A 22785-nucleotide genomic window follows, 5' to 3' on the forward strand; every position below is an offset into this window, starting at 1 on the left:
TCAGAGGGCTCTGGGCTTCCCGCCGCGGCGGGGAGCCCAGAGCGCTCTGATTCCCCGCCGCGGCTGGGATTTAAAGTATTTTTATTGGTTTTTTTTTGACAAGATCCCGCTTATAGGCCGCACCCCTAGTTTAAAGACTTAAATTAGGGGGAAAAAGTGCGGCCTATACTCGGGACAATACGGTAATCACTTGACTCCTGGAACTGGGGCTTTAAGAAAAATACCAAATATCACATAACTCATAATAATACTGGTCCAGGCACTTGCCTAGTCAGTCTCTCCCCAGTACCCTCTGAGCCTCAGAGAATGCACTGCATGGGGCACAATACTGCTATGGAGGCAGATGAGTCAGCAGTTCCTGAAAAATCAGGCCCCTTTAAGCTCTCCAGTTGGGAACCATAAAACTTAGGTGCCCAATATTTTAATCGCTTTTGAAAATGTTGGCCTTGATCTTCAAGCTAAAGAGCCTATATTTTTTTCTCCTTTGCATATAGATAATATATTAATGTCCCCCCCTTTCCCTGTCTGGTTTAGCCTGGAAATCTATTAAAATTAAACACAGCCTTTTGAAAGTTTCTTTCTCAGATCTCTCCTTTCAGGCTGATGGGTTTACCTGCCTCCTTTGACATGTAGAAAGGCAGAGCACAAGACAAACTTGAGGATTTTTGCATCACTTTGCCAAACCCAGCTGGGCCTGCTAACCAAACAATTAGCATGTCCTTATTCAGTTATAGTGCCAAATTAGCTCTAGCTCTTCCTATAGGATATGATTGATTTTTTATTGGGGGGGGGGGGCTTTCCCTGATATGATGAAGTCAAGTCTGTGAGATGTTTTTATCAGGAGGCAGACAACAGGTTGTACCGATGTACCCTTTGACTCTGTCTTCGCTGAGGCACTGGCTGTTACTGCACTCTGGACCTACTCCAGGACATTTGTCTGTGGGGACCTAAAGGATTTCCAATTGGAAATTCATGCTAGTGTTTAGCACTTCTAGAGGCAGCAGTAACTGCCCCTTACCTTCTCCCACCGCTGGAGAAGGTGGTGGTATATACCATAGCTACTGGGTGACCAGTCAGTGGCGGGATGAGTCCTAAAAGGGCTCTAGAAAGTAGAGCTGAGAGGAAGGACGTCCACTGGGATGACCTGGGATCTATGGGGTTATGCTCTGTTTTCCCTCTGAATGATTAGGATTTGGGGACTAGTTCCTCTCTCTAGCGATGTAAATACAGTTAAAAAATATGTCGTTTAAACAGTTAACCGATTAAGTGGCAGATCCCTCTGACCAGGAGGTGCTGCTTTGGCCGCTCTGGCCGGGCGGCATGGCTGGTCTCTCTCCAGCCGGTGCGGGGCTGCGGGGCCCAGTTGGCCGGCTGGCCCCGGGTTAACAGTTAAGGTGGGTTAACCGGTAAGACTTGCTTACCAGTTAACCTTTTACATCCCTACCTCTCTCCACTCTAAGAAGCTGTAAAACCTCATTTTGTAGTAGAGGTGAATCCAGCTCCACACACTCTCACCCCTCCATCTGCCACAGCCCCCAGATCCTGCCTGCAGGGAGCATCAGGATAGAAGTATTTAATGATCAAAACCGAAGTTGCTTTTATGTCAACAAAGTGCAGTTGGTTTGCAAAATTTGGACACCAGAGGGCAGGCTGATACTTTACTGCATAATTTAGGAATCGCAAACTGTAAAACTACAGAATTACTAAGATCTAAAACACATTGATGTGTGACTAGAATGCATGTGGCTGCTGGCTTGTTTTAATAAACCAAATTAGAAAAACAAATTTTCACTTTAGTTAAAGATTGTTAACTGGAAATCATAATTTTCTTCAAAATAGGGTTCCTTTCAATAAAGGAAAACCATAAAACATAGTTCAGAAGGACTTAAGTGGTGATGCAGCTATGCCTTAGAAGCCATACTGCTTATTAATACTGTAGTGCACTGGGACTTGATTGGTTTGACCTTTTAAGGAAGAAAACTGTGCATTATGGAACAAGTTTAACTTTTATTTTATGTAATGTTTGTATGTAACAGAAGTGTGTGTGCCCATACCACACCTAAGGGTTAATTGGTTACTCTGCATTCAGTGAACTAGCTAGAGAATTCTCATGTATTCTGCGGTTCAGCAGAAAGAAGTAGAGTCACTGAAGCTTTGGGCCTAAATCACATTTGCCCTTCGCACTGATGCAAACATTTACACAAGGAAAAGTAGTAATACTTAGCTCCTACGTAGTGATTTTCATTACTAGATATCAAAGTCCTTGACAAAGAATACAATATCATTATCTCCATTTTTTACATCGGGAAACTGAGGCATGGAATGGTGAACTGACTTGCTCACTGTCATGCAACAGGCCAGAGCTAGGATTAAAAGCTATATCTTCTGAGTCCCAATCTAGCGCTATCCACTGGGCCAGTGTTTCTTAACCTTTCTGATACCAGAGATTGGCTTGCTGCCTTCCTAACTGTGTCAGGGAGATCTCAGGGACTGGCACCAATGCACAGACCGGTCATTGAGAAACACTGTACTAGGCAACAACTCTATCATTCTGATTTAGCAGCATCTTGTACTGGTGTAAAGAACTGCACAAGGCATTCAAGAATAAGGCCAAAGGTGTGAGGCAATACTGAATCAGGCCCTTTTTCAAGATAGCTGAGGAGAATAATCTACAAATTAATATTTCAGTCATTTTTTTCTAAGAACACACAGTGGCAGATTAATTTTACCTCTAGATCACACTTAATATTTTCAGCTCCATATATTTGTCTTGGCTGTCTTTTATTCCCCCTGAGAACAGACTTATTAATAAAATATGATAATGGGAGTTGATCTGCTCAGTACTATCCCAGGATCATAAAAAGAAGTCTGATGTATTGCTTGTTACCTCAGAATATTAAAAAAAATGGGAACAGCTGGTGCTTATAGGGTTCGGGGTGGGGGCTCATTTAGAAAAATTCCTGTTACAAAAGAAGAAATCTGATTTGCTGATAAAGACACTGAATGTGCAAATTTCGAGATAACTGTGCTAGTGGGAAATTATTAGCCAATTTAGGATTCATTCACTTTTATACAAGAACCTACAAAATGTGCTTTCAAGAGAAGTTGTTAACTTAATTGTTGCCAATCCTCACAATTTTAGTGCAAGTCTTATAACATTCGATGTCTGTCTCAAAGCATCAGCTCCTGGAATCTTGTTAAGTGAGAATCTCAGATTTCATTTTTTAAAAAAAGTTTCAAACCCTCAGTATCAGAGAAAAGCTCAGTCTTAAAAAGAGAAGGCAAATAAAAAGAATTCATAATTTATTGATTTTTAAGCCCATCTCATCTTTGTAGGTTTGTTCCATGATGCTTGAATGCTTGGGATCATCAACATTGTTATATCTATCCACTCTCTGTAATAGATTATATCATCTACTCACTCTTTTAAATAGTGTGCCTGGAGATTAAAAAATAAAAACAAACTTGTTTGTTTTAGCTGGGGGGGGTTTTGGTGGGTCTGAGTGTGACGATACCAAACAAGCCATCATTCTCGCCTCTTTCTCTTTTCTTTCTATGTGCACAATTGGCTGGGGCCTCTTCAGTTTCAGCTCTCTAGCTCATACAGGTAAATAGCCTCATGCAGGGCCTAGGGAAACGCATGTGCCATCAGCAGAACAGCGAACGCCAATTCTGTGCAAACATACCTCTCAACCTGGCAAAGCTTCAGTGGGGGTAGAATGCAATGTATAACAAAGCCGATGCAAACAAATTATTCCTGTAGAAAACGTCAAATGCTGTGGGATTTCTTTCTTTGATATAAAGAGCCCTTTCAACAACCACAGTTTCATTATTCTGCATCTCTGGTGTAAATAATTATTTTGACAATAAAGGCAAGGGGGCAGCAAATCTATTTGGAGCATAAGTAACTTTGGGGCTAAAAATGTTCTTAAAATGAGTTACAGTTGAAATATATGTACTCAGATGAAAGAGACAAGTGTCTCCCCCATCTCTTTCAATAATTATAGGCATTTTTAGACGTTACTTATAACAATATAGGTACGACATATTTAGATTGCAATTGTAATATTTCAAACCGATGGTTGCCTGTTAAAATCCTGGATTGTTGTTAGTTGATTATTGCTGCTTCACCCTTCAGAACATCTTTTTTTCAAGCAGGTGACCTCCTCACAGTTAAAGTTTGAGGATGACACATTCATTTGAATAAACACCTGAAATCACAATGGCTTTTTCAAGCTTAATTGAAATTGTATTTCAGTCTCTTTTTCTCTGTCTCCCTTCCTGTCTCCTCTGTGTTTCCTCCTCTACCTCTCCAAACTGCTTTCCATCTCCTCCTCCTAGTCAGGGCTTCTTATTGCTGAGTTGCATTTTCTGTGAGCGATCTCAGAGCTCCATCAATAGTTGGATAAACTCCTCATTTTTACTATATGTGGAAAAAAGTTTAGCTTAAAGCTTTTGATTCCTTTTTCTTTTCTGTTTCCTTACTTTTTGACTATTCAATCAGCTATCAGGTAGCATGAGTAATACAGCAAGGAACCAGGGCTGTGGCATTGCTTTTGAAAATGTAAAACAACTTCCTTCCCCTTTCCCTTCAGCATTGGAAGAAATGGAGGCAGGGAAGCACTTCAGGACCTGCAAACAGTGTCATAAGTCTCATGCATTTCTCCCCAGTTTTCCTGGTAGCGCATACATGACCAGATCAACTGATTAATTTTAGTTTGCACTGAACATTTAATGTTCCTGGTGTATGTTTGTCCATAGAAAATGAAACTGAACTGCTGATTTCCTTGAATCTTCAGGGTAGTTCCTAGGTAAGACTGGTTTCAGAGCCACAGGAGGAGGTAGGCGAAGAGTGCTGAATCACAGTAAAAAGTGAGGAAAAATTCAAACCGAATAAAACAATTGCATTTAACTTTTCCATACTTGAAATTCCCTAGAAACTTTTGTCAGGCTTGATATTGGTTAAAATAATGTTCTACACATCAGATCTAGAGTATGTACTGGGGATTTCCTAAAATGCCTGTTTCTGATCTCAATAAAACCGTTCAGATAGTGTAGCATGAATTAATATCCCCCCGTTAGATGCTCTGGAGCTAGAGCTGGGCAAAGTGTGTCAATTCCTGCCCTTGGCAGGACCGGCTCTGACTTTTTTGCTGCCCCAAGCAAAAAAAAAAAAAAAACCAAACAGGGCGCAGGGTGGCCGGACCCAGAGGCAAAGCAAAAAAAAAAACCCCAAAACCCTGGGTGCAGGGCGGCCGGACCCGGAGGCAAAGCAAAAAAAAAAATAGGGCAGCCGTGCCTCCCTAGGTTTGGCCGGAATGCTGCCCCTTAGGATCTGCCGACCCAAGCACGAGCTTGCTTGGCTGGTGCCTGGAGCTGGCCGTGGCGCTTGGGTAGGGAATGGGGATGTGTGAACATGTTTTAAAGTTGCCTTTTGTACTCCCTGTATTCTACTGGAGCCAGAGCCTTGCCAGTGCAAGTTAGAGCAGACTCAGGGCTGTTGTAATATGTGTCCTGCTTCCTGTGGGCCCTGGCTATTACCCAGTATGGCCAGGGATGCAACCCCATGCTGTGAGTGCCCCTGGCCTCTGATTGCCAGAAGCTAGGAGTGGCAACAGGAGATGGATCAGTCAATGATTGCCTGTTCTGTTCATTCCCTCTGAAGCACCTGGCATTGGCCACTACTGGAAGACAGGATACTGAGTTAGATGGACCTTTGGTCTGACCTAGTATGGACGTTCTTATGGAAGAAGATGACAGCCATAGTACAGTATGCAACAGCCACACATCCTCTCCACCCTCTTGTTCCACCTCTCATTACCTCCCCCTGACCTGCCCCATATGCTGGCGGCTGGGAGCCATGTTTCAGCAGAGCCCTTATGCTGGCCAGGCAGACAGGAGCTATTGCCAGTGGGCCCTTTCCACCCCCTTTTAGGTCCCATTATACAGCCTGAGCAGTGTGCCGGGGCCTGGGCTTGAGTGAGTGGCCGGAAATAAGGGAAGCATTCACCCTCATTTTTGCAGACTCTGACTCCCTTTTGATTCAGCAATGTTCACAAACCTCTTGTTTACGTCATGTGAACATCCAAGTGCGTGAAGCGTCTGTCCATATGGATGTTTTAGGGAAGCGCATTCCAGGCCTTGTGCCAAGAATTGTTTTAATCAAGAAATGAAATTTGTTTTGTGATCTAATTAAATTTGTTTCAAGCAGAAGCTGAATTCAGCTAGAAAGATTACATACATCTTTCATTCTGAGATTAGAAACCATAACGTGGCTCAGAGCTTCCCTTCCACCCCCACTCTCTGTGGTAAAACCCGTGGAAGAAGCTCAAGAGATGAAAATTTTGGAAGAAGCTCAAGACACTCATTCTCCTCTGTGCCCCGTTTGGGGAGGTAAGATTTGGGCCTCCCCTGTGGAACAGGCTGCAGGACCCTCCCCCCAGTTCTGGTAAATTTATGGGTTATCATGGTCATCTGCCTGAGGACCCTGTGCCTCTGCACTGGATTTGCCATCCCCCATCCCCCCCAATTTCCTGGTAGCTCACCTTCACTCCTCCTGGCCACAGCTTCCTTCCGATCCCTTGGAGAATGGGAGGAGACCTCTACACAGAAAACATAACATACAGCTTTGACTTTTGACTAATCTCCATAGGGTTGAAAGCGGGACAACTTTGTCCCCCCCAACTTGGCATTCGGAGGCTGTGGCTCCGCTGCTCAACCCTCAGCATAGATTTCAGACACTCTCTGGAGAGGCCTTCCATGGGGTGGGTGGGTAGCTGGAAGGGGAGGGAGGTGTGTGTGCTTGATGTGTTACTGTTATCAATAACCAGGATATTTTCCAGCTCCATGGCTATGTTATGAGCCTGTGTTAATTTAACTGATTAATTAACATTTTTAGTATTCTTTGAAGATGGAAAGCTATGTGAGTATTTTAAAGAATTAATTGGACTGTGAGCGCCTTGGAGCAGGGCTTGTACTTGAAAGTTTGGAAAGCATGGTGAGCAGTATCATACATAGAAAATAATACTTTGGATCCAAGCCTTGCTATTAGGCATAGCATGTATTACAGTGAGATGTCCCACTAAGCATATAGGGCCATTATTATTGTTTAGAGTGACACTTAAGCTCTAGGTACAAACCAGAAGTATGTGTGTGGAGCATTTTAAAAATATGACAAGTGTAGAAAAGTATTAGCATCTTGTTATGGCATCTCAAGTGCACAGAGGTTGGGTTGGGGGAGAATCTTGCAGGCAAACCTCTGTTCTTCCCTTTCCCCGCTGTTCAGTAGCTGAATAAGGTCGAAGTGTAAATAGGGCACTTACATGTTCTGACCAGTGTGTGAGTAGTATCCTTCTCATGCTTGCCACTCTGGCTGGTTTGGTATTATGAATAGGGCCCATTTCAATAAAGAGGAAGAAATCAATCTCAAGTTCATTGATAGGACAGAATGATCATCATTACTATGAACCTTGTGCTGCTTAGTCTTCTCAGTTTCAGTATGAATTCTGACTTTTCCACAGCGCAGCGCTCTATTTTCCATATAGACAGGAGCTCTAGAACAATTGACTTGAAACATTCTAGATCACAATGTACAGGCCAGCAGAGGTTCTTGTCTGTTGACTTGGATAGACTCCTCCAGAATATAACACTTCTAGGGGGATTGTGGATATTAATAGTGTCCATTCTGGAGCAGAGTAAGTGAGTCTTTAAAAGTCTTTTCAGTGTAATCTCTCTCTCTTTATTTTTATTAACATGGTTTCCTGAAGTAGTTGCTGTTCACCCAACAACCTTGGGGGGAGGGTGGGGGTAAATTCTTCTCATCAAAACAATGGTAAAAATGGTTTGGCTTTCTTTTTAATAAATAATGTTGGGCCCAGATTTGTAGCCATTGTGAATCAAGGTGGTTCCATTGAATTCACTGGGGCTGTGGTGATGTACAGTAGATGAGGATATATATCACTATTTTAAAAATAAGGACTGAAAATTGAGACTGTAATGCTGGCTAATAACATGGTACTTGCAGTATTTGATGTTGTCTGAGTCTTCAGAAAGACACTCAGTGACTAAGTCTCCCCTTGCTCAAACCACCAATTTTATTTAAAATAAAATACAATGTTAAACTAAATCTCAGCAAATCTAAAATTATGCTGTTTGGCTCAGACAGCAGGTGGAGTGAGGGGCCGCTGCTAAGCCTCCACTCTTATAGTCAGGGAGATTTGTTAGTGGGGATGAGGTGATGCCCAGGCTTAAGGCCAAATACTGCTTGTCTTACCCAGGTTTTCCCATTTACTTCAGGCAAGTAGCCCCAACTTTACAGTGAGACTTCTTGGATGTCTAGAGTAAGCAAGATTTGGCCCATAGTGTCAGGGCCGGTGCAAGGATGTTTTGCACCCTAGGCGAAAGTTCCACCTTGCGCACCCCCGCCCTGAGCCCCCCTCCCCCCCCCCGCGGCAGCTCCCTGCCCTAGCTCACCCCTGCTCCGAGCATGAGTACCCCGAGCACGCCGTCGCTGCTTCACTTCTCCCGCCTCCCAGGCTTGCAGCACCAATCAGCTTAGGCACCGCAAGCCTGGGAGGCGGGAGAAGTGAAGCAGCCACAGCGTGCTCAGGGAGGAGGCGGGGCAGGGGTGAACTGGGGCGGGGAGTTCCCCTGCGTGCAGCCTCCCCCCCCCCGCCTTACTTGCTGCAGGCGGCCCTCCCCGCGCTCCCCTGCCCCAGCTCCCTCTGCCAAAATGCCGGCGGCGACCGGGGCGGCCGAAGATCCAGCCGCAGCGGTCTCTGCCAAAGAAAATGGCACCCCCCCAAATCCCAGTGCCCTAGGCAACCGCCTAGGTCGCCTAAATGGTTGCACTGGCCCTGCATAGTGTGTTCCTGGACTGTGGGCTGACTTTGGACAATCCAATGTTGGCTCTAACTGGGCTCTTTAAAATAGTAAACACCATAGGAATGTCACCAGCCTGCAAACCTTCCTCTTGAACTCTGCTCTCATTACTATGGGCTTGGCTACACTTGAAAGTTGCAGCGCTGGGAGTTACAGCGCTGGTCGTGCAGCTGTGTAGGGACAGCGCTGGTGTGTGGCCACACTCACAGCTACCAGCGCTGGTGTGTGGCCACATTTGCAGCATTTGCAGCGCTGTTGGGAGTGATGCATTATGGGCAGCTATCCCAGCGTTCAAGTGGCAGCAACGTGCTTTTCAAAAGAGGGGGGTGGGGGGTGGTGTACTGTGACAGGGAGCGGGGAAGATAGAGAGAGTGGATTTTTGGAGCCAACACTGTGTGTTTAGCTTCCTGCCTTGAAAAATCAGAAAATGTTCGTGACCCCTTAGTCTTAACTCTTAATTGCAAACAGCCTGCATCCAAACGGACTCCCCGCTGTCAAGCAAACACTCACTCCCTGCCTGCCTCATTATCTCATTTGATTGTTCACAGCCAGGTACAGATTGATCACAGCAAACAGGAGCTGTGTTATAAGCAGCTCCGGGATCAACGGAGCTACGGAGCTCCGAGTTCACAACAAAACAAAGAGAGTCTGCATAACAAAACAAAGAGAGTAATTTATAAAAGCATTCTGGGATATCTGCTAATACCCTGAAGGCCAATAACAGCGCTGGTGTGTGTCCACACTTGACGAGCAGCGCTGGATCACCAGCGCTGCAATCGTTACACCCCAACCAGACCAGGTGTACAGCCAGCGCTGCAGCCAGGGAGTTGCAGCGCTGGATGTGCCTTGCAGGTGTGGACGGTTACTAATTGCAGCGCTGGAAAGCTTCCACCAGCGCTGCAACTTTCAAGTGTAGCCAAGCCCAAGGACTCATGCCTTTATAGCTGCATTACTGCAACAAGCTCTCTATTGACTAACTGGAAAGCAGTTCTGTTCCCTGCAGCTGCTGCAGACCTCGGTAGCAAGACTGCTTTCTAGGGTGGTGAAAGGAATTCTACTTGCCTGCTTTTTCCATGCTCAACTGTGCCTTTTGGGGGCATGGATTGTGTTTGGAACATTCTTGGAACCCAAGGACCTTGCTCAGGCTCTGACACTTCTAAGATTTCATGGTGACTTGTGATGGTTGAGGGTTTGGGCTGGGCCCCCAAGGGCCTCTGCAACCCTCTCTCTGTGGAGTGCTCCTCAGTTTTATGTTGAGAAATGGTACTGCTGGAGCAGTGAAAACAAGCCACAAAGCTTTATTTCTTTGCAAAAAAAAAGTATTCTGCATGTCGCTAGACTCCATTTTAATTCATCCGATGGACTTATTTGTCAGCCCTTTTAATGGGCTTAAGTCGTATTTTTGAGGTCCCTACAATACTACAGCAGTTTGAAATACATATATTTTGTCTGAATCAGCTCTGTTACACCAATGTATCTCTTCTGATTTTCAAGGAATTACTCATGATTTAAACCCAGGGTAAGAGAACAGAATCAGGCTCATTATTTTCTGTGCCTTAGTCTCTTAGAATATAAATACAATACATGAACTAGGGTGCCCTCCATCAAGGTAGGTGGTGGGGAAAATGTAAGGGGAGGAGATGGAAGAGATGCAGGAGACGGGGTCGATGATTAGGAAACCAGGACAAACCCCCCCATTTTCCACAAAACACACTGGGATTCCCCAGAAAACCAGAGCAAGCCTGGCAACTTAAGTACTGTCAACTCCAAGCATTCCTGAGTTAGGCCTCAGGAATCATGAGATTGGATTAAAATTCATGCTTTTTAAAGAAAAAAAAAAAAAAAAAGCTTTTTATTTGCCTCCTGGTTTTTTGAGCCTTTTGGGTCATGTTTTCAGTCTTCTCACTGTAACTTTTCCAGAAGCCTTAAGGTCAGGAGATGCTTGTTGTTGAATATTCAAACTTTTCAAAAGTATGGTTCTGCCTATATGGAAACCCACAGCTTTATGAATAGGCTGCTTTGGTTTGAAAATTAGCAGCATCTAATGTACTGTTATAGAACCATTTATAAAGAGTCATGCTGCTCTGTAAAGTACAGTGCTCCTGCACATATTATGTTTTCTGTAACGGTGGAAACCGTTTACATGATGCAAGAATGTCTACAGAGTAGCTGTGTTTCTACAGTGCCTTACATGGTGGCAAGTATCAGGGGGTAGCCGTGTTAGTCTGTATCCACAAAAACAACAAGGAGTCTGGTGACATCTTAAAGACTAACATTTATTTGGGCATAAGCTTTCGCATATGAAGAAGTGGATTTTTTACCCACGAAAGCTTGTACCCAAATAAATCTGTTGGAGTTCGGTGGCACCTGAAAGTCTTTGTTGTTTTCGTGTATCTACAATCTTAGAAAATGTACCAGATATTAGCCAGAGACTGATAGTAAGATGAGAGGAGACTGCATAAGTTAGATCCAGGGGCCAAGACCTAATTAGAAGCTCATTATTTCCTCTTTGTCCAGCCATCACAACAAGTCTGAAGAGACTTCTAGAACTCCTCATTAAGTGCTGCCCCTGAACTTTGCTTGGGAAACCACTTCTTTTATATCCATCTCTAGATATGTAAGTGATGAAGTGTTCGCAGCTGGGGCCTTCAAATATATTCAAGAGAAAAACATGTTGTTTCTCTGTTCCTTTCCCCCCATCAACCTCCATGAGTTTCTGATGCTTTTAATTTCTCCTCCAGTGAATAGCTTCTGCCTTTCTCAAGCCAGCAACAGCAGAATGAAACTAACCTGATCATCAGTTTCACTTTGGCCTGCAAGATTCTGAACAGCAGTGTGTTTATTCTTTGCTCCAGCCTGAAAATATTCATGACCACACTAGAGGGCACTGTAGCTGTCTCCGGACTTAGGCAGTCAGCAGTACTTTGGTTATGCTTGGTCCGCATTCAAAACATTATCTTCGCAAGAGTTGGAAGCTTTTTATATATATATATAATATATTATCAAAGCTCTGATTCTGCAGGAGAGTGCCAAGTATTATCGTTATACTACTATAATTAAACCACTATTTTTTTCTTGCAGATAAGGACTTATTTACATGCAGAGTTGTACCAGTTTAATTTGAGGTGTGATTTTTTTTTAAACCAATTTAGTTAAATCAATGCAAAAAAAGGCTATGTTGAGACTCTCATATTAGTTTAAGCCAGGCTTATTTCAGTCCAAGTTAGTTTTAAGCAAAACCAAAACAAGCCACCCTTAAACTGAAATAAGAGTGTCCACTCAAGGGTGTGAACTGGGTTAATTAAACTAAAGCAAGGTTGTATGTAGATGAGGCCAGAAGTTTCATTTTCCTGTCCACCATGCAGTAACTTATATGTAGATCTGCTTAGGTTTCAGTCATAAAAGAGTTGTCCCGAATCGGTTCAATGAATGAACAGATCTGTAGTTGCATAACAAAAGGTATTTGAGGGTACTGTTGAGAAAACAATGCGAGTTTCAAATCAGACACTGGCTGGAGAAACAAGAGCTGCCTAAATTTAGTAGGTGTTCATGTGTAGCACATTCTGCTGTTGAACTCTAAGACAATGCAGCATATCCTGTTTTCTATGGTGGCATCTTGCAAAACATCAACTCTCATGAGCTTTTTGGCAATTTAAAGAGAGTCTCTAGAAGGGGTTTAATTGTTTAGGTTCTTGTAAAAACACACACAGTTAAGTAAACTTGTAAAGCCACAAGTTCAAGAGGTCCTAGAAGCAAAGCTGTTTCTCAAGCATGTGAGGTCTCGCATTTACCCATTTTGTTGCAGAAAATAGGTCTAATGATTTTAATAAAATAATAACTACTAGTTATTCCATTGTACCTTTGTTTGGTCTCATACAAAGAAGCAAGAACTATGTTAAAAACCTCTCTTAGACAACCACTCGAGACCAGCAAAAGTTAGTTAATTCCTTCCCCAAATACATTTTATTTGCAGGAGGCTCATTTTCCTGTCCACCATGCAGGAGGCTCATAATAAAACTGTGATTTGTACAAAATGGAAAATAGTACATATATGAGAGGATTTTGTCCTCTGCAATGTTGAACTTAATAAACTCTTATGCCAACAGTATTTGTATTTTTACATCTTATCTCTGTCTTACCCATCCCTACTGCTCCTCACCCTGCCCCTTTTGGAGGAAAAAAGCAAACCTTCCCACCAAAAATCCTAGCTCTTCTATTAAGATGTATTTGGCCTTACTGGGCACTACCTAAAATTGAGGGGTGGTTCCTACACTAAGTCATTTATCAAATTCACAGGTGGTCTTCAGGCATCATAAAATAAAGCTGTCAGTTTCAGTTTTCATTCTTGCCTGGGTTTTTTCTCCAGGAGCATTTGATTTCCATCGTCATAGTGCAGGTAAAAGGCCTTTATCTAGTTTGTAAGATCTACTTTCTGTGCTTCGGAAAAGGGACAGTCTCAAACCATTCCAGACTGACGAGGGAAGCCCTTCAAAGGCAAAGATATGCAACAGATATCTTTATGACATGCCTTACTAGTACAGTCCAGCTCTTGGGCTGGGCAATTAGCAGTGGTCCCAGTGTGCCACCTGCATACCATATTTCATACATGCTGATTCAGATTCCTTTCTGAAAGCAAAGCTGATATAACCCTAGGTATGACTTTGTCCTGAGTTTCTCTGATACCAGCCACAGTGGAGATTAGATTTTCTACCTCATTCTAACGGTGATCACTTCTTGTTGTCCATCGATACCCTTACAGGTTTTTCTGGTCTAAGTCTTAAAAAGGACCCAGTTTCGTATATAACTTGTACATGGGAGATATTCCTCCTCTGCAAAGGGCATGAACATTTTTTTTTAAAAAAAGAAGAAAAAGTTGTTACTTAACAGACCCCGCTTTCTCGTAAAGGAGGAGGAGAATTGTATTTAAAACATTTGGGAATACTTTGGAACAATTTCTAAGATGTGCAGTTGCTTAATGAAGATGGTCTTTAGTACAGGCTTTACAGTGATTTCAGTTCTCTGTTTATCCGAATAGGAGGTCTTAGCATTCTGCATGTTATCCACCTAAAACAATAAGTAGATTAGAACTTTAGAATGTGTGCTCTTAGAGCCAGGGTCTGGGTCTTCCTGTGTATGGAAAAAGTTTATAGCACATGTGGTGTACCGTTGCTTTCTGAATAATAAATAATTACATCCTACATGAGAAAAAGATGAATTAAAGAGATCGTAAATGTATGCCGTTAGCACCCCTGACAGTCTTTTTTTTCCAATCTCTTAGTATTACAGGAAACACCTATGATTATTACAATTGAAAGAGATTAGTCTCTAGTTCTTGTTTGTTTGCTTTATGTACATTTGACAGCACTCTGTGAATAATCATGAACACTGTTTCCTTTAGATAGTCAGTCAGTTTCCCCTGCTTCTGAGAGTCTTACATATAGTGAAAGGGAAGCGAGAAATCTTTTTTTTTTCTTTTTTTTTCTTTTTTTTTTTTTTAAAAGGAAACTGATTGTAAACCACTAATATAGGCAGGGACATGTGTGTAATATCGTGTTAACTCTGAGAGCTCCAGCTGGGAGTGCCCCTTCAAAAAGCACTTGGATTTTATAGACTCTTGACTACTGTTGGAATGAAGACCATAAAAGTACCTAAGAAAAAGGCAGATGATTATCCCAAATACTGAGCGAGGGTTAACCTTTTAGCTGGATGTGCTTCACTGCAACTGTGTGCTGATGTCATCCTTTGACATCAATTTAATGTTCAGGCTTGCCTGATGCAGTCACTTTCTGCAGGTGCATGCTGCCTGAACGTACTAGTAAAATTTAGCAACAGTTAATGCAGTTAACATAAGGCAGTATTCTGAGGTGTGGTAAAAGCACTCATCCAGGCAGCTTGAGTGAGGAGCTATCCAATGCCACTCATTCGCAGTGAAGTTCCTGTGAGCCTTGCTGCATTGTGATTTGACTTCAGGTTTTGTCATCATTGTCATTTGTAGTTGAGAGAATTTTACTGTGAGGATTTAATAACCTGTCACGTACCCTTGATCATTTTGATTATTATTTGAGTGCCACTGGGGTGCAAGAGAGTCTCTTTGGTATTTCTGGCTTTGAAGACCTCTGTTTGCTTCAGTAGTTGTTTGATGGTCAGGGGATCAGGCTGAATGTTCTAGGCATAGGCATTACCCAACTCGGTGGCTGGTTATGGGAAAATAGTTCTCTGATTGCCAATGGCCAGTCTTGAAAGTATAGTACTGATTGTAGGGATAAGTGCTAGCATCACCTCATTTCAAACTGTGATTTGGAGGTTCTTTTAAAACTACCTAGATTCAGTTTATGTTGTAAAGACAAGAGAAGTTTTTAATTGCTTTGGAGAAAATTAAGTGGGGAAAAATCTATCGCAGTTGAGGAAACCCAAGCTAAGGCAAGAACTGAATTATGCTGCCAAAGATTGCAGGATAATTTAGGCTTAATCTAAAGATATCACTGCTTTAAATTTAATCTATCAAAATCAGATTATTCAGCTAGATATTCTTACTAAACAATAAGTAGTGCTAAGTTTTAAGTACAGTAGTAGGAAAAAAACAATGACAAATGTCACTACAAGGGGGAAATTGCAGACTGTCTTTCTCTGTTGAAGAATAGCTCTTTACTTGTAGGGGGTGCTTTGCAAACAGGTATTTTCTCTGAACAGAGATGCTTTGGTGTTGGTAGTTTCATTTGTATGAGCTTCAGTTTGACTTCTGTGTTGTCTGTGCACATGTCTGCAATTTGTCTTTTTCTGATAGCAGTGTAGTTTTTAGTAAACATTTATACTTTTTATATAATATCTTCCATTCAAGGATCAGAAAGCACTTTACAGACAGAATACACTTGATAAAACTCTCTCATCTCCTTTTTTTCATGATCCATGTCAAACTTAACTTCTCAGTAAGTGAATGTGGTAAATACACAATGGAAGACCTTTTAATGACCAGCAGAAATGAGAAAAGGAGCTGCTCTTCATGCTGTAAAACGAAATAGACTTCCCCCTCCAGTTTTAGAAATATCAAATCTTGTTTTATCTGTTTTTGTTGGAGAATTGCAGTCGGAGTTTTCTCTGCCCTCAATTTTTTGTGGCAAAAGTGTTGAATCTTTCATAATGAATTATTGTCCTGAGTGGGTATTAGGAATTGAGAGTTAAATAGGTGATAATGTAAACAACAATCAAAGGTTTTTTAAATAGTCTAACTAAAATCCCTTCCTCTTTTTGCTTCCTTAGGTTTCAGTCTCTTGTGATGTCATAATCCTACTAGTTCTCTAGGCTGCCGAGACTCTTCATCCAGCAGCAGGTAAGACAAGTCGTAATGGGCCAGGCTCCTCAGCTGGTGTCAGCATAACTCCAGTGTAGTCAATGGAACTATCCCAGTTTGCCTCAGCTGAGAGTCTCTGTCTCATTATTCCTACTGTGTGTGGGTTAAAACAAACAAACTATTTCCAGATCTTCTTTATTCATAATCAGGAAACAAAAATAACACAAATCCAAATATTGAAGGTCAACTTTAAGGTAATTAGATGGCAGCAGGGAATAATGTATGTTAATGGGTCATAATCCTCTTTTCTGATATGTGTTGCAAGTATGTTATTTAGAGACACGGAAATTCATTGCTTCCTTCCATTTTTGTGGTCATTCAGATTTTTCATCAACTTTACCTATTCATGTAATTACTTGGAGTTTCTGCAATGCTATCCTCATTTGTTTTGGGTTTTCTTCCTGTCTCAAAGAAAAATACGAAAGTGTGGCGTGTGGATTTTGTTAATTTGTTTATTTTTGGTTTGGTGTCTTGGTTTTGAATTTTGAGCTTTTCTTTTTGGCTGGCACGTGTGTGTACTGTTTTGATTTTAGTATCTGGCATGTCCAGTGGAATTTGTGAATACAAGGTGATTTTAGGAGCAATGACCATTTCCTGTGATTTAATTTTGTCCAACTAGGGGAAGAAAATACAATGAAGCTGATTGATTTGATACTCTGAGATGGTGGCAAAATGTTTCATTTATCATATTTTAGATTTTGAGAGATACTTTATGCTAGCACCAACTGAGCTACATCTAGAACCAACTCTTATAAGTCCCTTTGCTTTTAATTGTGGGCAGATTCATTTAATCTGGGGGCAAATGGAAAAAACAAAGGACTATATGGCGTAAAGATGTTTATTAGCTGTTCATTCAGCTCTTTCCCTGATCTCAAAAAGAGTTAATAATTAACACCAGAACAAATGTTGGAAATACCTGCAGTGACTTTGTACTAAGGAACAAATTCGTAAGGATGGAGGCTGCCTTCAGGATCATCCTTACTTTAGAATTCCTAATGTAGCTGAGTGAAAATAAATCCTTTAAGTCTCACCACACAAAGGATTTCCAACTGAGAATAAAATATAGTGTGACAAAGTTCCTCCTCTTCCTTGGTGGGTCCTGTGCTTATTTGGCAGATTTGCTCACCTCAGTGATCTTCCCCTCAATCTGAGTCAACTTCTCCTGTGTCTGATCGGGAGTTGGGAGGTTTGGGGGGAACCCGGCCCACCCTCTACTCCGGGTTCCAGCCCAGGGCCCTGTGGATCGCAGCTGTCTATAGTGCCTCCTGTAACAGCTGCATGACAGCTACAACTCCCTGGGCTACTTCCCCATGGCCTCCCCCAAACACCTGCTTTATCCTCACCACAGGACCTTCCTCCGGGTGTCTGATAACACTTGTACTCCTTAGTCCTCCAGCAGCAGCACCCTCTCACTCTCAGCTCCTTGTGCCTCTTGCTCCCAGCTCCTCACACACACTTCCTCTCCTCTGGCTCCTCCCCGCCTGACTGGAGTGAGCTCCTTTTTAAACCCAGGTGCCCTGATTAGCCTGCCTTGATTGGCTGCAGGTGATCTAATCAGCCTGGCTGCCTTAATTGGTTCTAGCAGGTTCCTGGTTACTCTAGTGCAGCCCCTGCTCTGGTCACTCAGGGAACGGAAAACTACTCATCCAGTGACCAGTATATTTGCCCTCTACCAGACTCCTGTACCCCACTGGTCTGGGTCTGTCACAATAGTCTGAGAAAAATGGTGTCAAACAAGTTGCTTAGGGTCCACCTACTTAAGACTGCCTATCTCCCTGTACCATACTGCTGCAGTCAGTAGAAGTGCTTATGTTGGAGTCCCCATGATTTAATAGAAAAGAGGTCAGTGGTAGAACATACTCTGTAAGGAGCCCTGAGTTGTGGAACAGGCTTCTGCTTTGGTCCTGAGCAGTATGGGACTGGTGATCTCCAGAGCGTTTTGTAAGGCCCATCATGTTCTTCTGGGTGTTTTGAAGATGGTGGATCAGGTTGGGAGTGATTATTTATGGGCGATGGGAGTTTGGGTGAGTGAAAGACCTACTGTTTGGGCTGTGTCGGGATAGGGATTTGTTGGAGTTTTTCTTGGGTTTTTTGCTGCCCTTTTTTGTTTATTAGGTGATATTATTAGGTAATAAAGGTAATAATTGGAGATATGCCAATCTCCTAGAACTGGAAGGGACCTTGAAAGGTCATCTAGTCCAGCCCCTGCCTTGACTAGCAGGACCAATTTTTTCCCCAGATACCTAAGTGGCCTCCTCAAGGATTGAACTCACAACCCTGGGTTTAGCAGGCCAATGCTCAAACCACTGAGCTATCCCTCCCCCCATTGTTTTAATAATGCCAAAGGCACCCAGAGTAACAAATTGTAGGAGAGAGGGAATCATTCTATATCATTATATACTGAAATAAATATAATAAAAATTTTTTAAAAATGTTACCAAAAGATGTTGAATATTTCAAGGCTACACAGACTAAGTGTCTCTGTATAATATTTAGACCTAAAAAGAACATGCTGTCATTCATATACAGTAACTCCTCACTTAGTCATCTCGATGAATGTTGTTTCGTTGTTATGTTGCTGATCTATTAGAGAACATGCTCGTTTAAAGTTGTGCAACGCTTCCTGATAACGTTGTTTGGCAGCCGCCTGCTTTGTCCACTGCTTGCAGGAAGATCATCCCGTTGGCGCTAGCTGGTGGGGGCTTGGAACCAGGGTGGACTGGCAGCCCCCCATCAGCTCCCCTAAGTTCCCTGTGCAGCAGCCGCCCAGCAGGCTATCAACTGCCGGGCAGTTCAGCTGTCCCTCCCCACGCTGCCGTGTGCTGCTCTTTCCCTCTGCCTTGAAGCTGCTCCTGGGAGCCTCCTGCTTGTTGTGCAGCGAGAGGGGGAAGAGGGGTGCTAATGTCAGGGTGTCCCCTTCCCCCCCTTCTGCTCCCCACCCCTGTACCTCATCTCCACAAAGCAGGGCAGGGACATGACAGGGCTCAGGACAGAGGGAGCTTGCTGGCAGCAACTGCTGTCTCAACTTGCTGATCTACTTAAAAAGGCAGTGTACTTAGAGTGGGGTCACCGTACTTAAAGGGGCAATGCATGTCTCTCTTTCACACATGGTGTGTGTCTCTGTCACTGTCTGCCATGCTGTCTCCTCTCCCTCCATTCCTGCTGCCTTGTAGAGTGTGAGGCTACATTAACAATGTGTTAACCCTTGAGGGCTCAGCAGAGTGGTAGTTTATCGTTTAGCAGTAAGGCATTCCCTGGGAAATATCCCACGCTATTCCACCCTCTGACTTCACCGCCTCAACCAAGCTTCACAATCATCATTGCTGTGTACAGTATTAAATTGTTTGTTTATACACACACAAACACACATGCTATAATATAATCTATTGTCTGATGAAAAAAATTTCCTTGGAACCTAACCCCCCTATTTACATTAATTCTTATGGGGAAATTGGATTCACTTAACATTGTTTCGCTTAAAGTAGCATTTTTCAGGAACATAACTACAACTTTTAAGTGAGGAGTTACTGTATGTATGAAAATGCAACTGTTTTGAGAGGATTTTGTTAAGAGAGTCAGTTCTATGTTATGCCAAGATCTGCAGCTGGATCACAAGTCCTTTGTGCTCTGATGAAAGAAGCAATTCTTGATTTAATCCTAAGTGGCGCACAGAATCTGGTTCAAGAGGTGAATATAGCTGAACAGCTTGGTAATAGCAATTTATTTATAATTAATGTAATTAAATTTAATGTCCTTGTAGGGGAGAGAAGACCAAAGAAACCCACCTCAGTAGCATTTAACTTCAAAAAAGGGAACTACACAAAAATTAGGAGGCAGTTAGAAAAAATAAAAGACATCTTTTAAAAGTTGGAAGTAAAATCCTACTCAGGAAAATAAAAAGTAACAAACGCTGGCAAGTCAGATGTAAGGTATTAGGCAGGCCAAAAAAAAAATGTAAGACCAAATACATGTTTCTACCTAGGCATGTAAATTTAGATTTAGGAATCTAACACTGGGCAACCGGGTTTGTAAGTTTTGGCCTAGGGTTATGTATTTATTTGGGGAGGTCTTTTGCACATTGAGTAACTGAAACGTAGAATCACAGAAATGTAGGGCTGGAAGTGACCTCAAGAGGTCATCTTGTCCAGCCCCTCATGCTAGATCATCCCTGACAAGTGTTTGTCCAACCTCCTTCTTAAAAGCCTCCAATCATGGGGATGCAACAACTTCCCTTAGAAGCCCATTCCAATAGGAAGTATCCTTATAGTTATAAAGTTTTCCCTAATATCTAACCTGAATATTCCTGGCTGCAGATTAATCCCATTAGTAGTCCTACCTTCAGTAGACACGAAGAATAAATCATCACAGTTTCTTTTTAACAGCCCTTAACATCCCTTATCAGGTCCCCTCAGTCTTCTTTTCTCAAGACTAAACATGTCCAGTTTTTTTAACCTTTCCTCATAGGTCAAGTTTTCTAAACTTTTTATCACTTTTCTTGCTCTTCTCTGGACACTCTCTCCAATTTATCTGCAAATTCCTAAAGTATGGTGCCCAGATTTGGACACGGTACTCCCGCTGAGGCTTTGCCAGTGCCAAGTAGAGCAAGACAATTACCTCCTGTGTTTTACATACGACACTCCTGTTAATGCATTCCAGAAAATTAGTTTTTTGCAACTGCATCACGTTGTTGACTCGTATTGAATTTGTGATCCAGATCTTTTTCAGCAGTACTACCACCAGTTATGCACCTACCTTTTAGTAATTTCATCTAGACCATAATTCCCTAGTTTGCTTATGAGAAAGTCATGTGGGACTGCATCAAAAGCCTGACTATAGATATATCCTGTCTACTGCTTCTCTCATAGAATCACTCTCCTATCCACTAGGCCAGTAACCTATCAAACAAGAAAATTAGGTTGATTTGGCATGGTTTGTTCTTAATAAATCCATGCTGGCTATTTCTTATGAGCCTATTAGCCTAGAGGATACAAATTGATTGTTTAATAATTTGTTCCAGTATCTTTCTGGGTATCGAAGTTAGGCTGACTGGTGTATAATTTTTAAAGATATATGCTATGTTTGCCTTTCCTCAGTATTCTGGGACTTGATCCGTCCTCCATGAGTTCTCAAAGATGATTGCTTCAGTTAGGTCTTGAAGTACTGTAGGATTAATTTAATCAGGCCCTGCTGAAACATCTGAAATTAAGTTTTGTACCTTTCCTTTGGCTTTCTCTGCAATAAGGAATAGCTCTGTATGAGTTTAAAAAAATCAAGAAACTTGGAAAATAACATTTGACATGCACGCTATGAAACCTTACTACATGTTAAGATGCATATTTGTGTTTGTCCCCCTGAATGTGATCCCATGCAATGTGTTCACCTTGGCAGACAGATCCTTGGTGTTGCTGAGCTCTGTGTCTTCCCCATGAGTAGAACTTCATGTTACCATGATGATAGAATGCCATGGAAATCTAGGGTGATATGATCAAAATCTATAAAATCATGAATGGTGTGGAAAAAATGAATAGAGAAGTGTCAATTACCATTTTTGACAATAAAAAACCTGGATCACCTGATGAAATTAGTAGGCAGCAGGTTTAATTCAAACAAGAGGAAGTACCTTTTCTTCTTCCAGTGATGGTCCCTATTGTATTCCACTGAGGGATTATGCATGTGCACCATGTATCTGGAGCCGAAGAATTTGAAAGTAGAGGTGATAAAGGGACAGGCAGACCCACGGCGTCTCCAGGTCCTTCTCACCGCCATATGGTCCCGGTCAGAACTATTAGTGTCCTCTTGTTTGTAACACACCTTTAAAAGAGTATAGTGTATATAGTTTTGTTTTTGGTTTTTTGGTAGTATTTAGCTGCTTTTACATAGTTTTTAGAATGGGCATGTTCATGGGAAATGCAAGGAATCCTATCAAGCAGTAGGAAAGAGTCCACTATATGTTCCTACTGAGCCAAATGAAACCACTTCGCCTCCTGGGCCCAACAGACAGGGCTTTCCGCAGAGGACCCTTCCTCCCCAGCCCTGCAACTCTGACTGTCTGGCTAGGATGCAGCCAGAGTTTTTATAGAGGGCTTCCATACCCAGAACTCTTTGCAGAGAAGGAAAGTCCCTTCCCTGTCTCTGAGTGATTGGCTAGGAAAACTGTCAATCATCTTCCTTTACTCCTGGGTCTTATAAAGACTTCACCCATCACACACAATTATTATTTTTTCAGTGAGTATGATTCTGCCATAGCAGGAGAGAAAAATAATAGAAGATCGTTGGCAACTGTATATTTTCTCTCTCTCTCTCTCAAACTATGTAATACTTACCATGTGTGTGTATAGATAGATCTCTTAAAGGGCTTAGATAGATAGATAGATAGATAGAGCTAAATTTTCAAAACAGGGGTCAATATTTTGGGTGCCTAACATTCAACTCCTTTTCTCCTGAAGTTAGGTATCCAGATTTAGAGATTGCACAGAGAATTTGGGCCTACATGATTTGTACAAGGTCACACATTGAGTCAAAGGCTGAGCTCAGATTTGAACCCAGGTCTCCTTACA

The 22785-nt window shown here is 42.3% G+C and overlaps 1 protein-coding gene and 1 long non-coding RNA gene across 5 annotated transcripts in view; one reads left to right on the forward strand and one right to left on the reverse strand.

The window, feature by feature from the left end:
• Positions 1-22785, forward strand: part of BBX (BBX high mobility group box domain containing) — a 238729-nt gene that overhangs the window by 62549 nt on the left and 153395 nt on the right. For 2 of the 4 annotated variants that reach the window (XR_006576205.1, XR_006576206.1), the window contains one exon: positions 16138-16207. The gene's annotated coding sequence lies outside the window, so the exon portion shown is untranslated. Of the gene's footprint in view, positions 1-16137; positions 16208-16399; positions 16423-22785 lie in introns of those variants that run through there. The other 2 variants (XM_045001849.1, XR_006576204.1) reach the window with 1 other exon arrangement.
• Positions 3998-7510, reverse strand: LOC123361728. Its single transcript, XR_006576207.1, has 3 exons — positions 7323-7510; positions 6546-6602; positions 3998-4855 (listed from the first exon to the last, which is right to left on the reverse strand). It is a non-coding gene; the product is annotated as an uncharacterized LOC123361728 (long non-coding RNA).

Source organism: Mauremys mutica, chromosome 1 (assembly GCF_020497125.1).
Source record: "Mauremys mutica isolate MM-2020 ecotype Southern chromosome 1, ASM2049712v1, whole genome shotgun sequence".
Lineage (NCBI taxonomy): Eukaryota > Metazoa > Chordata > Testudines > Geoemydidae > Mauremys > Mauremys mutica.